The 16,182-nt window shown below is 38.5% G+C and overlaps 1 protein-coding gene and 1 pseudogene across 1 annotated transcript in view; one reads left to right on the top strand and one right to left on the bottom strand.

The window, feature by feature from the left end:
* PTPRD (protein tyrosine phosphatase receptor type D) overlaps positions 1–16,182 on the top strand; it is a 523,277-nt gene that overhangs the window by 70,296 nt on the left and 436,799 nt on the right. The window lies entirely within an intron of this gene.
* On the bottom strand, positions 2,807–3,210 carry LOC132522899 (cytochrome c oxidase assembly protein COX20, mitochondrial-like; annotated as a pseudogene).

The raw sequence follows: 16,182 nt of genomic DNA, 5'->3' as shown, positions 1-16,182 counted from the left end.
CAGTCCACGTACAGCTCCCTCTCAGGATGTGCTGTGTGGCTCCACTGGTGAGCAGTGGGTAAAACGTCCTCACCCACCACTTGACAAGGTCGGATCATTGAAAAATAAACGATTAAAATTTGAGGGACTTCCCTGGTGGTCCAGTGGTTGAGACTTTGCCTTCCAGTGCAGGGGATGAGGGTTCGATCCCTGGTCTGGGAGCTGGGATCCCACGTGCCTCGGGACCAAGGGATCAAGGCATAAAACAGAAGCAGTACTGTAATAAATTCAATAAAGACTTTAAAAATGGTCCACATCCAAAAAAAAAAAATCTTTAAAATACGACATGCCAAATAGTTATCTCGCTTCTGCTAAACACTGAAGTTGTGTAAAGTGGATTAAAGAACTAGATCACGAACAGTCAAAAACTGTTCTTTTTGCAATTTCAGAAAAACTTAGGATAAAACACCATCAGTTTCAGGATTCTCCATAAACTGGTAATAACATTTAGGCTCTTGCCATAGCCTATGTGCAAGTGGGCGCTGGCAGGTGACAAAATAAGTAAAGGTATCAGCAATGCAATATTTAATGAGAAAGAGATCATCATGATGGTTTACCAGTGTGAAATAAAATTCACATTTTATGGCAAGACAAGAAAAATTTAAACATAAAAAAATTCTTCTCTGCCCTTTGGCCCCCTCTCTCCCCTCAGTGTGCGTTGTGTATCTGCATCAGGCATCCACCAGAGCTCCCTATCAGCGGAAATACCTGCTCAGCCATAAAGAGTAACATTCTCCCAGTATCCACAAGACAACTCCTTAAAAGATAACATTCCTTCTTCATCTTGCAAGCGCTCACATGGCCCACCACGACTGTGCTTAGATCTGGATTATGTAAACTGTCAGTGATGCCTCATTGGAAGGGAATTCCCTGGAGATCCAGTGGTTAGGACTCCTCATTTTCACAGCAGGGGCCTGGGTTCGATCCCTGGTTGGGAAGATCCTGCAAGCCGCGCAGGGCAGCCAAGTGAAATAAAATAAAATAAATAAATAAATGACGTCATTTGATGTCCAGCCCTCTGCCTCAGAAAGCTGGACTGTGCCTTGACTTCTAATGGGTGGAAGAATTCTCAGAGCTTTCTGCGATGTTCTTCCCAGGTTATAGTCCTCAAATTTGACTCGAATAAAATTTCCCATTTCTTCCTTAAAAAAAAAAAAGCAGCCCCTTAACCCCTGAGATTCTTTAGATAAACGATGCCCCTCTTGACAGCTCATGGCCAGCTGCTGACAGTAGATTGTACTCCCTGTGCCGTTCCTTCAGTCTGAAGGTATGCCAAGGCAAAGCATCGGGCTGGTCATATACTACAGAATCTTTTAATCAGGGAATGTAAAAAGTGATTGGGGAAATCAGAGCTAACCACCCTGCACCCTCCCATTGAAATTTTCTAGTAAGTACAGTTAAACCTAAAGAGAAGATTTCTTCAGAGTGAAATGGCTCCCTTGGGCATTTTTCACTGGAGCAGGTTAATTTATACTTACAATATCTGACCACAGCGGATCAATAACAAGTCTGTGATGTGCAGGACCGAGCGGGGAGCTCCTGTAAGCAAACGTAGCTCAGGAATTGATATGTATCCAGCCACTTCCGAGCTTAGTTTTGGCTTGGTCTCCTTCCTTTTCTGGCATCCATAAACTGGGTTTTAAGGATGCTTTACTTGTTTCTATTTACTTACCTCAGGCTTCTTGGGAATACAGTATTTCTTGGCCTTAACGGTCAGACATTCTTCATGCTCATTCAAGGTGAATCATAAGGGCTTGCCCAAGATTCTAGTAAGTCTTTCTAGGGATTGACACTGAGGTGCTCACCTGACTAGGAGGTAACTGTAGGTACCTCCTGTAAAGAAAAAAAAACACCCTGGATCAGTAGTAGCTGCCGTGGACATGTCGTCTTGGGACACCTCCGGGACCTTCTTCTTCCAGTGTTGCAAAAGTTAATCCCCTCAGTGTCTGAGGGGGCCATCACGCAATCCCAGGGCAGGTCAGGAGGCTCCTGACTTAGACTGTAAACCCGAGTCCAGCAACAGTATTCTAATTCTTTGCTGTCCTCTACCGTGCCTAGCACAGCGTGGTGCTCAGAACTGATGCCTAAGGAGTGTTTTTACATGTTTGCCTGTCATCTCAAGGGAAGAAGGATGGATTTGACACAGTCCCTAAAGTTATCAAATGAGATCCTCTTGAATAGACGGTCTGATCTGGTGTGGTGGAATAATCGTCTAGAATTTTTACTGAACACCGAGTATTATACTTTATAATTTTATGTCGACAATTATGACCTACTGAATTTAGAGTAGTTTTATTTCTGTTTATTGGGAAGATGCTGTTTTAGTTTTTCCCCCAGAAGGAAGATATTTTCTAGATACTCCCAGAACTGGAGCACGGGAGGCTTAAGACGGAATATTTGACACTTGAACTCTCTCCCACTAGACTTTTTTTTTTTTTTTTTAACATTGAACTGAGATTTTATTTCTTGAAACGTCAGGTGTACTCACTGCTTACCATAAGGAAACACTTTTCTAAGCATGATAAACACGAGGTTTATTTTAAGTATGAGTCCACTATGTGCTATACTGACAGTAGATACAGGGGCAGAATAAGTTTGTACATACACATGTAAAATGACAACAACTTACACATACTTTATTTACTTGGTTGAAAGCCTTGTGGTATATAAAATGCTTTCTATAGTTGATCTCGGCTTGGTTCACACCGAAGTGAGTTGTATCTGTGTTTTCTGTGCTCAAGACTGCTCAATTGCTGCTGCTGCCGCTGTTGGTTTGTTTTCTTTCAGGATCAAGGTGGGTACTTTCATATAAAATCTTGTTTTTAATTCCTTCTCTGGCACGTCTTTCCTGGATTCTTAGCTTTGCATAATTATACCTACAATGGAACCAGCATCCTAAAGTCACCAAGATAAATCCTCCTATTCCAACGTCACATGATCTTCTAATTCTACTAGTTAACAAAAAGTGTCCGAGGCCAGCCACAACAGATCCTAATGAGCCATACAGTGTCGAATCCCGAGCACAGGGGATGTTTTCAACATCTAAAATTCCTAGGAGCTTAAAGGGCTTCCCCTTTCCGGGCTCTCCGGCCTCCGGCGCAGCCGCCATGGGGACAGTCGGCGCCTCCACCCCGCCCCGTCGCCGCCGCTGGCCGCCGTGAGCGGACGCCCCGCCCCACCCTGGCCAGCCCGGCCCGCGCCTGCGTTCGCGCTGTCCGCCATTTTAGGGAACCTCCCACTAGACTTTTGATGTTACATTGTGGGGTGAGATTCAAAGAATGTTCCAGTTAATAATGTAGTTACTGGTTCACCTGGTCACCACAGCTAATCAGAATCCAATGAAATGAAAGTGTTTATGAGATAAATGGCATCTCTTGTTGATCGTACCCACTGTCCAAGTAGTATCCCTAGGATAAAAAAAGAATCATCAGCATAATGTGTGAGCAAATATGCCTTCTCGGCCCCGCTGACTGCAGCCTTCACAAAACCCTGGGATCTGACTGAGTTTGTGGAATGCCAGCCTGAGGCACAGAAGCTTGTTTACTGTGCTGATTAAATGGAAGGCTTGAAGTAACTGAGGAGAGAGTGGCATCTTGAGATGTGTATGTGTGTGTGTGTGTGGCGAGGAGAAGCTTGGTGATGTTACTTGTAGTTGTAATGATGTGTTTGGCACTCCTTGGTTGGTGAATGCTAGCTCTAAATTATCCCTAAGTAGAGGAGGACAGTTTACCCTGGGAATGTACATTCTTTTTGCCCCCTGCTTTCTCCCCCGTCAGCATGCTAATCTGCCCTGAAGACCTGTGAGGCTGGAAGGGCTGAGAGATGGCTGGGAGGAGATGTGTTAGTTCCCAAAGGAATGGTTGAGGAAGGCCATGGTTACCTTGGTTGAAGGTACAAGAGGCTCAGAAAAGAATAGCACTAGACACTGTGTATAAACAAAAGGCAGAGTGAATTAAAGTTGCTTCACTTTAAGTAGTGAAGCAGTACGTAAGTAGTTCCCCACAATTCCTCCCTCCCTCCCTCCTATCTATCTATCTGCTATTGTGAATGTGGGTGGATTGCTTTGAGTCTGGGTATAAAGGGGCTCGTTCTCCTCTTAGTGCCTTTACCTTGGACCTTCTCTTCCTTGTCACCTTCTCCTTTAGTTTTCCATTTCAGAGTGGATCATACATATATTTTTAAAGAATTTGGAGTGAAGGTGTATAAAGAATCACATTTGTTGCTTTTTACCTTGGTCTTGAAAAGTAGTATTTTTGGTGGTGATGGTGGTAACAAAATAGCTTTTGCCATAGGCCAAGCACTGTGGTAAATTCTTTACCTGCATTACCTCATTTGATGCACCGAGCAACTCTCTGAGCTCTGTATTGTATTATCTCCACTTTTCTGTGATAAATCTGAGCCTCAGAAAGGATGAGTATTGAACCCAAGGTCCCAGAGTGGTAAGTGGCATGAACCCAGGCTGGGTGAGTCTGTGCAGCCACTATATGCCATGGCCTCCCAGTTGTAGTATTGCTGATCTTCTTTCTAAGCACAGATTTTCTTTCTGTTTCCAGTGGAACGGGCTGAAGTATAAACTCGGGTGAACAATGGCATAAACATCTTCTAGGTGTTCTATGGTACTTTCATTAACAAAGCAGAGTTGGCCCTTTGGGGCTGGGAAATCATGGTGCAGGATCTAGGGTGAGGGTGAGAATAAAAGGAGACCAGTGATCTTGCAGCATGGAGGCTGCTTCAGTGTTGGGCAGATTTGGGGTTAGTAAGCTGTCCAGTTACTGTCACTGTATTACCCAGAGGGGAGGGGAACACCTCAGCAGTCAAAGGGGAATGAGCTATGTGGAATGTAACACATATTGGCCAGGCTAACAATGGGAAGGAACTTGATGTTTCAGAGATACAATAAAAAGGCAAATTATCTCAGGTTTTAAGCAGGGAATACTTTTTGTTACTGATTTGGCTTATTGTAGCCAAAAATGTTACACATTGAACATCAGCTTGAGTGGTTTAGCCTGTGCCTGTCAAGCTGGCCTAGAATCAGAGTGTGTGTGTATATGTGTGTATGTGTATATATGTGAATAGAAACAAAAGCATGTAAACACTAAAAAGTGGAATGAAACTTTAAGAGGGAAGTGCAAGGTGTTACCACAGAGGATATAGTGGTTTCACAATCTGAGAGCCTATCTGAATTACTTCTCCTGAGAAAGCAAGTAACCAAATCAGAGTCATCATCTTTTATTTTGAAAGCTTTGTTCTATAAGATCCTCTGTGGACTGGTCAGTACAGCCTCAGAGTTCTTTTTTCTATTGTAGTTCACGTTGAGGATGTTTTCATGATAAGTTGCGGGAAGTATTTTATACAAGATGACAATTGAATAAAAAGTAAGAGTTATACACTATCCTTGAATCCAGTCATTAAAATTAGGTCCTGTCAGACCATATCTTAGGTTAAATGGATGTAGGACTACATAAATCAGGAAGTGTAGTAAATAGGATTGCAATAAAATTTAATTTATGATAATCTCTCTTTTACCACTGCTGTTTATACTACTGATGATTATGGATGCATAGTTTATGTAAGATTTCTAAGTGCTGAAACGACTTACAAAAATCAAAGTATGGCATGCTCACAACAGGAAACACGTTCTCAGGGCAGTTTTAGGTATATTAAAAAACAAAAACACCAGCTCTAGTATCTTTTCTGAGTTATAGAATTTCTTTCCACAGAAAACAAAATCATCTTTCTTTACACATTTGGGGAAGGAGGCATGTCAACTGTTTGCAAGGTTTCGTAAAAATGTCTTGCTGTTAATTAATTACTACTATTCTGCACTGAAGTCATTTTCCCTTTAATGCCTGTTTTTCCCCAGAAGGAAATATAAAGGACAAATGTGTTTATTTGTTAGCCAGTTGGGCAATACTTCTGTTTAAATTTAATTCTTAAACATATTAATTTAACAAGAAAGTTGAAATGATAATATAAAGGGTAGGACTTATTTAAAAAAAAAATACAAGCCTGTTCTAACATTTTAAACACATCTCTCCCTAACTGGGGTCCCTGCCTCCCATGTGTTCTGTTTTGTGGATATTGTATATACTGCTGCTAGAATAGTCTTACAGAGCACCTTGGACCATCACCATCATTGCTACTATTTTGTTGAATGCTTGTTGCCTGTAGTATCTCATTTAATTTTAGCAACATCCCATTTTACGCATAGCAGACTGAGCCTCAGCATAGTTTCATGGCTCACCCAGGGTGTGATCCTACTATATAACACTGTCCCCAAATCAAGGTGCAGTCCTTCTGATCTTCCATCAGAGCTTCTTTCGTTCTGTAGTTGGTGAACAAAGGAAACTCTGTGATGGTCTCTGTAAACATTTGCTATTGTCTGCCTTTAAATAAATAAAAGGAAACAAGACAGAACTCTCACAAAACCATAACTTCATTTCTTTCGTTTTAACTCATAATTTTCAACATTTCTATCATTTTCAAATTCAGTCTCCATGAATTTTGGCTACTACCGGGATTTCGAATTGTGCCGTCTAAATGACATGCTATTTGTGTGCATAAAAGTTAATGCCACTGATACAATCCTTCACTCCTACAGATTATTGCATTTTAGAAATTAATGGTTTATAATTGAGTTAATAGAAAGAGTATGTGGTGGAGGCCTTTCCGATTTTTTGTTCCTAATCCAAAGAGTTCATCTATTCTATTATGTACGGTGTCTTACCTAATTGGCCTTTCCGGGGGTATGGCTTTCCTCTACATATCCTGTAGGGAGTTCAAAGTTATCCATCCTTGTTCCCATCACAGTCCGCAGCAAGAAGACTGTCTTAGTGTCCCCAATCTTACTGCCTCAGGAAGCATGAAAGCTTAGGGAGCATTTTAATTAAATGTCACCCAAGGCCTTTATTCTTGCTGAGAAAGTATACAGAGCTTAAACAGACCCTCTCAGGAAAAAAAGCCTCTTGCCTTAAATGTTTTTTTAAAAATCGTGCTTCACCTTCTGCTGTTTGCTGTGACGTAGTAGAGACTTTTTTCTAGCTATGTATTTTAAAGACCAATATATTCAATTGATTAGAAGTTCCTTTTAAAGACAGAGTGTCTGCTTCATTTAAGGCATCAGTGGATATAGCAACTAATGGAGATGTGCTGATAATTTTTTGTCCATAACTCACTACAAAAGATTGCTCCCCTCCATTCCCTACCCCAGCAATACACAGTGAGTGGGGGAATTTTCCCTTTAGGCTCACTGTATTTCCAATTGATAATATACCACCATGTAAATAAGCATTTCTGTAATCAATAGCCCAATTATTGCTCACCTCTAATATATTTTTTGCCTTTAAAGTTATTTTTCACATTCACTCTTGTGTAGTCTTCTTGGATTTATGTTGAATGATGAAATCCTTTACATGGTCTCTAAGGCTCCCTGCAGCTTGGTTCTGTCAACTCTGTACTGTGGTCTCTATTCTCCCACCATTCTGAAGGCACTGAGGCCTCTCCTGTTTTAGGACATTCCCTGTAGTATTTTTATTATAGGACTTTTCAGAATAGCAGTTAGACTCAATTGCTTTTAAGGTATTAACATACCTTAATCTGAAAAAGGTATCTGTAAAACAAAGAAAAACAGATCAGAAATAGCAGTTGAAGATGTAAGTAACATACTTGTTGAAATAAATTTATCCTATGTGCCCCAAATTTTTGATACCCTGTATTATTTCCACTTTACAGATAAGAAAACTTGAGTATCTGGGGAGCTCGTCCAAGGTCATAGCTGGGGAAATAGGTGTTTAAAATAGAGCTATGGTACAAAGTAATGGGCAGCTAGTAGGAACGGGGACGCTAAGTTTCTCTGAGCATTGAGGAGGCCTGACTAACTCCTTTTTGGGTGGGAGCAAAGGAGAGGGAAGACAGTGGCTCCAAGTTAAGTCAGGAAAGGAAGAATTCACACAGAGGTTGCATTTGTGTTGATTATTCCTGAATGAATAGGGCTTTCTCAGCTACCAAGGCAGAGAAGAGAGTTCCAGGCAGAGGGAACAGCATATACAAATGTACTAAAAGAATATTGTGTGTATGTGAGACTGTAAATTATTTTGTTTGTGAAGTATGGTTGTTGAAAGCACATGACAGAAGATTAGCTAGAAGAGTAGACATGGTTGAAATTATGAAGTTATTTTCTAAGTCTAGGTCAGGAGCTTGGAATTTAATTTAATGATGGGAATTCAATGAAGTGTTTTAGGTAGAGGAGTTACATTGAGTTGTGAGAAGATAATTCTGATTTTCACTGTGGGCAAGTGGGATAAGGGACCAATTTATTCTCCCACCTGAAACAAGCCAAAAAACACACAGACTCTATGAAACAATGGTCTTTAAGACAGTGGATGTCAGGTAGTGAAGGAGAATGATCCCTGAGTGCTTCAGCTGACTACCTTGAGAGAGAGGGTTTCTAGGAAATGGCATAGGGAGAAGGGAACCCTGTTGAAACCTGGCAAATTCCCTGAGTTGAGGGAGTGGGGTTGAGAATCCAAGGAGACTAAGGCAGCTAGAGTTTGTAGCACAAGGGACCAGAGATGAGATAGCTGCACAGAGAGAAGTCTGGAGATCTTCAGAGGTTGCCCGTTGAGTATTCAGCAGAGTGGTGACCAGCTAATGCATATGAGGAAACTTTGGTAGGCTGGAGAGAAAACCACTCAAAAAGATGAAAAGAAACAATCCCTACAGCTGGTGCAAGACTGGAAATAGTGCCTGTTTCTACCAACCAGAGAGGAAGCCCCATCACTCATGAGGTACCCAGTAGAGTACTCAGAGTGATTCTGCTTCAGAAACAGGGAAAAATTGTCTCTACATTAAATCCTGAGCTGATCCCATCTAATGAATCATAAAAGCAAGACCTAAAAGGATCAAAATATCTCCAAGAAGTTTAACCACATCCTAGAACCAAGAGCCAGATTTTTTATAGGAATACAAAAATATCCAACACCCCCAAAGTGAAATTAATGATATCAGATATCCAATAAAAATTATCAGGCATAAAAAGCAGAAAAATACTCATAATGATAAGGAGGAAAATCGGTCAATCAATTGAAACTGAGCTAGAATTGACACCGATGTTAGAGTTAGCAGATAAGCACATTAAAACAATTTTTAAACTGTATTTTGTGTTCAAAAAGGTAAGTAGAAACATGTAAATATTAAGAAGACCAAGATGGGACTTCTTGAGTTGAAAACTACAGTGTCTGAGATGAAAATATAGTGGGTGGGGTAAACATATGACAAGACATGGTTGAAGAAAAGATTAGCAAACTTGAAGCCATAGTAATATAAACCATCCAAAAAAGAAACAATAAGAAAAAGAATAATGAAATAATTCTTGCATCATATTGGGTTGTTGTTGTAGTTCGTTTTTCCAAGAAGGAATAAATATTTTTTTCAGTGGTTAATAATTCTTACATTTTGACATTTCCTAATGTTGTATAACTGATGGAACTCTGTGAAGAACAACCCATTTTTGTGGTTTATGATGCAGCTTTCCTTGTTTTGGTAAACTGAGATGCTGGTGTTCTGAACAAGGTGCTCGGGGCTGGGCTGGTCCATGAGGAGATGGTAGGAAATGACTGATGCCTGAATTGGCAGTTCTCCACAGCTCACAGCTGTGGCTACTAGTTTTATCATCTGAACAAAGGTCAAATGCTTGTCATTGAACATATGTATGTGTACATGCTACTTGAGAAGAGTGTTCTATCATAATTATCTTCTAGATATTATTTTTCTCCTTTTGGACCTTGGAACTTTGATTAATTTTTCACAGGAAAACAAATACCCAATCCCTGGACCCACCCCACAAATTCTCCAGTGACAAATAAGGGACAAGATTTATACTGGAATTTCATAAGTTCTTTAACTCTTACTGAATATTTATTTTAAGTCTATGTATAACTTTACTACTCTGGCTTAAACTTCTCACCTGTCAGTAGTGGGAAGAGATAGATTTCATGTTTTATAATGACAGGTAAAGCACTGCTAGTTGATATATTAAAAGAATAAACACTTGATTATACATTCTGAAACTTTCAAAAAGTACAGTGATGATCTTTAGTATTATGTGTACGCACACACACAGATATGTGTATATTCTTGTTTTTTTTTTCCTATAATGGGAAATACTTTGCAAAAAAACTAGGAAAATATTGATGAAAAAAGACATTATACAAATCAATGCGTCTAGCTGAAATGGAGAGAGTTTTTAAAGAATAAAGACTTATGAAAGGAAGTGTACAATGAGAATTTTTATTCAGTTCAGTGAATACTGATTAGATCTTATAGTTTTCAGATTTCTATTGTTTTGCCTTTTAATTGAGTTTGTTTATTTAAAGTTTTAGCCCATTAACATATGAACTTTTTTAGGAAAAGACTACATCAAAATAATTAGTGGAATATACACTATTTAAAAAGTACAATATATATTTCCATGAAAATATTCAACTTAAAAAACAAATCAACCAAATATTCAAATATATCTTTCTTTGGGTTTTCTTTGAGTTTAAAGTGTAAAATTTTATATTTGGTGAAAGCTTCTCCGTCAGTTTCCTAGAGTGAGGGATTGATGTCTAATAATCATTAAGTCTTCCCCATTATACAGTTCAGAGAGATCATATTTTATGATAGGAAAATGAATTGCCCTTGAATAGAAAATAAACATAATTCATTGCACTTATTTCTTTATTCTTTGAGGAAATCATCTCATTTTTTCTAATTATTTTGCTGGGTTAGCATAGACAGTTGGTCCTCTTTCTCTTCTTAAACCGTCATGACAGATTAAGAAGATACTTTGAAGATGCTTTAATCATAGATAACTTAGCACATTATTTTGCAGACCACTTCTTGTTTTCTATTTATCTGAACGTTCATTTTTTAACACTTTGGATATCCACCAGCTTGTCATTACTGGCATCCTTGAACTGGGATTGAGGGATTAGGATTGTATTTCTATATATTTTTCAAGATAAAAAAATACGAATTTCAACCATTTATAAGGAAAAGTTCTTTAATTTTTTTTTTAAGAAAAAATAAACCATAACCTTTTCTAAGATGGAATACTAACTTAAGAAAACTGTTCCTTTCCTTCTGACATCAGTATTCTCACAGTAGAGCGATTTCATTTTCACACTGAAAGCTAATTTTTGGAAGAAAACCTATTCCATTAAAGTTTGTATTCAAATGAGCTCTGGGGGACACATTTTGTTTTACCTATCACGTTAGATTTTTGGCAGTTTTCCATTACATTTGAGAAGGGAAATCCACACAACTACAGATGCCTATATTGTCACTGCCTAGGCCAAGTCTTGTACCCTGCGAATGTTCAATAAGAATTGATTGATGATGCTATTCATCCCAAACATTCTCAGGTTAAAACTCTGAGTGAGCACTTAATATTCTCATCCAGCTTTAATTACATTTCTGTAATTTCCATTTAGTTCTCACTACTACTGTTTATACAACTGTAGCATTGTGAGGAAACTAAAAAAGGTGTATACGTAGTGGATGAGTAAAGAAATTCTGAATGAACTCAAACAGATATTAGACACAGAAATATTACCTAATATAATTTTTAGTAAGCATTGTAACATAGACCTACTTTGTCATCTTTAGGAATTTACCTGGTGTTGGATATTTAAATATTTCAGCTATTACATAATACATTATCCTTGGATGATTCGCAAATCATTGACAAAATTTGGCCCTATTCTAGCGCAAAGGATTAGGTTCGTTTCTTTTGAATGAACACCTCCCCTGTGCCTCCCTGCTATGTATACATCCTTGAAACATGGGCAGCACATCATTCTTATACATTAGTATTACAGGAATAGTATTGGACTAGTATGAATAAGTCAATGTACTAGTCTCTTACAAACTATTAAGCAACTATTTTATTCTGTGGATGTTAGTTTCCTTATATGTATCTTAAGAGAAGAGCTAGAATACCTTATTTCTACTATCTATTCTAGATTCTAAATTCTATGCATGGTTTATTTATTTACTTTTCTGTTCCAGTGTAGGGCTTTAGATGATACTTTCACGTCATCAGAACTAAGGGAAAATTAATTTATAAAGAAAAAATTGGAGAGACTGTAGTCTTTTATAGTGTTAATTAAACAATTTTTTTCACCCTTTCAACTGGATGTTTTGTCATTTTGTAGCTTAAGGTTTCAATAACTTTTAAAGATGCAAATTGAAGCCATATAGTAATAACTGTCTTTGTTCCTACAGACTCGGTAACTATTTGAGAAATTTGTATTTCTTTCCTCCTGACCTTTTAAATTATAGTGATATATAGTCATTGTAAAAAAAAAAAAATTAAGGGGTAAAATGTTTTTTTCACCCTAATCTTCACTATGTTTAGTTATATGTATTTCCTTTTGGATCTCTTTCTATACATGGACAAATATACACACACATATGTGGATAAATATACATACAGCAGTGGACTTTTCTTTCTCTTTTTTTAGTAACTCAAATGAGACCATTCTCAAGTGGTTCTCAGCTTTGGTTGTATGTTGAAATCACCTGGTAGCCTTTAAAAATATACTGATGCCTGGGTCTCACCTTTAGCAATGCTGACTTAATTAGCCTGGAGCGGCCTGAGCATCAGAATTTAAAGAAGAAAAAGAAGAAGAAATTTAAAGTCTCTGGTGATGTGTGGCTAAGTTTGAGATCTCTAACATAGCTTTTGCAATTTTTTCTTTTCATTTAAGATGAATCATGAGTAAATATTTACTCACCTTCCGTGAGTAAATATACCCTCACTGATGGCCATTCTCATTTAAAAATAATTTTGCAATTAGAAAAATGCTGCAGTAAATGTACATGTATCTTTGGGGTTTTATGTAAATTACCTGTGGGTAGAGTTCCATAAGGGAAATTATCAGTTCAAAAAGTATAGAGAAATATTTTACCTAACTTCCTTATTTACGTGATTGTTTTGGTTTAGTTTGGTAAGGGGCATTATCTCTTTCCTTTGTTCTGAAAGCTACGTCAGAAATATAGCATACCAGAGTTGAAAGAAATAATATATGTTATCTACCTACATTTCCCATCCAGTACAGGAAAAGTCTTGGTACGGTCAACACCAATGATAATCCTGCCTCTTCTCTACAAAGAGGACCTGGAAGGCAGCTAGCTGCCAATGCAGGGCAGTACCAATGGTCATCTTTTCTTATATGGAGAGTAGAGTTGTCTCTTTATAGCATAGAGTCCTGGATTTTCATGGCCAGAAGGAATCTTAGAAATCATTTTTGTTAACATCTTTCTTGTATAGATGAGAAATGAGGCCTTGAGGAGCAATGTGATTCTGTTCAATATCCTACAACTGAAAAGTCCTAGTCCTTGGTTTGGAGATCCAGACTTATTCTCTGGCCCTGCCTCTGCCCAACCACAACTTATTCTTATTAGATGTTGTAGTAGTTAGTTACAGCTGTGTAACAGATCATCCCAAATTTAATAGTTTAAAACAACATTTATCATTTCACAGTTTTTGTGAATCAGGAATTACTTAACTGGGTATTTCTGACTTAAGATCTGTCATGAGGTTGCAGTCAAGGCAACTTTAGAGCTGCAACTATCTCAAGGCTTTGCTGGAAGAATATTTGCTTCGAGGTTCGTTCACATGGCCATTGTTGGTACTAAGAATATCTGCTTCCAAGCTCACACACAGTGTTGCTAACAAGCCTTGGTTCCTCATCATGTGTGCCTCTCCAAAGGCTGAGTCCTTGGAACATGGTGACTGGCTTCCTCTAGAGAGGGTGATTTGAGAGAGAGAGAGAGAGAGAGAGAGAGAGAGAGAGAGAGAAAGAGACAGTTAGAGCAAGTGCTTGAACGTACACCCAAGTTCGAAGTCATAGTCTTTATATAACTTTATCTTGGAAGTGTCATCCCATCACCTCTTTTATAATCTGTTTGCTAGAAGTGAGTCACTAAGTCCAGCCCACTCTCAAAGGGAGTAGAATTGTGCCCCGTCTCTTGAGGGGAGGAGTAGAAAAGAGTTTGTGGATATCTTTAAACCCCCACACATGCGTTTAAACTTTATTTAGCATTTGGTGAGCATAAGATTCATAATTTTAGCTCAAAGGGCATTTTCTTTTACCTCTTGGCCCTAAAAGGAAGCTAGATATTATTTGATCATCACCACACAACTAAAATTAACTTGTAAAATTAACATAGTAGCTTAGCAATATCTTAGAGGTTGCCTAGTTTACAAGGGATAATATAGGCAGTGAATTTTTTTTTTTTTTTTTTTTTTTTTTTGCGGTATGTGGGCCTCTCACTGTTGTGGCCTCTCCCGTTGCGGAGCACAGGCTCTGGACGCGCAGGCCCAGCGGCCATGGCTCACGGGCCCAGCCGCTCCGCGGCATGTGGGATCTTCCCGGACCGGGGCACGAACCCCTGTCCCCTGCATCGGCAGGCAGACTCTCAACCACTGCGCCACCAGGGAAGCCCCTACGCACTGAAATTTTTAACCTGTGTGTCCTCATGCTCAATCATGAGATGTGTTTAATCATGAAATGATTATATATTAATTTATTCACCACATGATCTCTCTCTTCACCAAACAGCCCATTATTTTGAGTATTCTATAATGGTCTGTATTTTTAGCATCAGACCCATGATCCCTAAAATCTTAATGCCTAAATCCAGATGTTTTTAATCTCTAAACTGTCAGGGTGTTACTGGGAACATAAGGTAAATGCCTTGAAGCAAAACAATAATGTGTTTTTAATGAAGAAGCCTTTCTATATTACTGATCTCTGAATCAAGAGCTTGCCTCTCTTGGAATAGCCTTTTCATACCACCCTTTGTAATGAAACATATGGCTTACATCACAGTAAAATATGTAGAGTCGGAAGAAGAAAAAACATGTTTCACATGTGTGCCATGCCTAATGTAATGCCATATGCCCAGCAAACATGGAGGACTAAGATTTGACTTCATTCCTGAAATAGAGTTATAGAGTGTTCTTAATTTTGTTTTAAATACTGCAAATAATTTCACATTTTCAAGTAATTAACACTCCCTTCACTTTTAATATTTGCATTTTATTATTAAAAAAAATCCCCCAGTAATTTTTAATGAATCCTCAAACTGTGACATTTAGAAAGCATTAGCTTTCCCACAATAAATTATCAAGAGAAAATAGTTCAGCCTTGAATTTACTATATATAGGTGAACTTAAAAGAAGGAATTTAAGAAAAGAAAATGTGTTTTGTGGCATTTTATGAGAGGGGTATGATTACTTGTCTTTGTGCTTATGGTCTCATTTTTGATGAGAAATTTTTCTTTGACATATTAGAGAGTGGTAACTTATGATCATCCCCTAGTAAAAAAAAGGAATGCTTTCAGAAGCATAAAAATTCTGTAAAAAGATGGTGCCTAATCTTTTTGGTCTTTAAAATGAAGTTAATTTGTTTTTTTCTGTAACCACTGTTTATATACTTATGCAAACAGTTTTTTTGTTTGCTTGTTTTAATTTATCTTTTGGCTGCATTTTGTCTTTGTTGCTGCGTGCCGGCTCTCTAGTTGTGGTGAATGGGGTCTACTCTTCGCTGTGGTACGTGCGGGCTTCTCATTATGGTGGCTTCTCTTGTTGCGGAGCGCGGGCTCTAGGTGCACAGGCTTCAGTAGTTGTGGTGCATGGGCTCAGTAGCTGTGGCTCACGGGCTTAGTTGCTCCGCGGCATGGGGCATCTTCCCAGACCAGGGCTTGAATCCGTGTCCCCTGCATTGGCAGGTGGATTCTTAACCACTGCGCCACCAGGGAGGCCTGCAAACAATTTTTTAATTTGCAACTTGGAAACAATATATAGCCATAGCAGTGAGGATTTAAGTATGATGTATTAATCACCCGTGGCTGTTGTTACAAATTACTATAAACTTGGGGGCTTAAAACAACAGAAAATTATTCTCCCACAGTTCTAGAGGCCAGAGTCTGAAATCAGTTTCACTGGCCTGCCATCTTTTTTTTTTTTTTTTTTTTTTGAGAACACCTCTCTCTCTCAAGTGTGCTGTCTTTTTTAACTTTATAACAAAAATGATATTTAGAGCAATGCATTATATTGTCTATGATATTGCATTTATACTATGTATAACATAT

This window comes from Lagenorhynchus albirostris, chromosome 7 (assembly GCF_949774975.1).
Source record: "Lagenorhynchus albirostris chromosome 7, mLagAlb1.1, whole genome shotgun sequence".
In the NCBI taxonomy this organism is placed as follows: Eukaryota; Metazoa; Chordata; class Mammalia; order Artiodactyla; family Delphinidae; genus Lagenorhynchus; species Lagenorhynchus albirostris.
The sequence above is the reverse complement of the archived record's forward strand: the minus strand, read 5'-3'. Positions and strand labels throughout refer to the sequence as shown.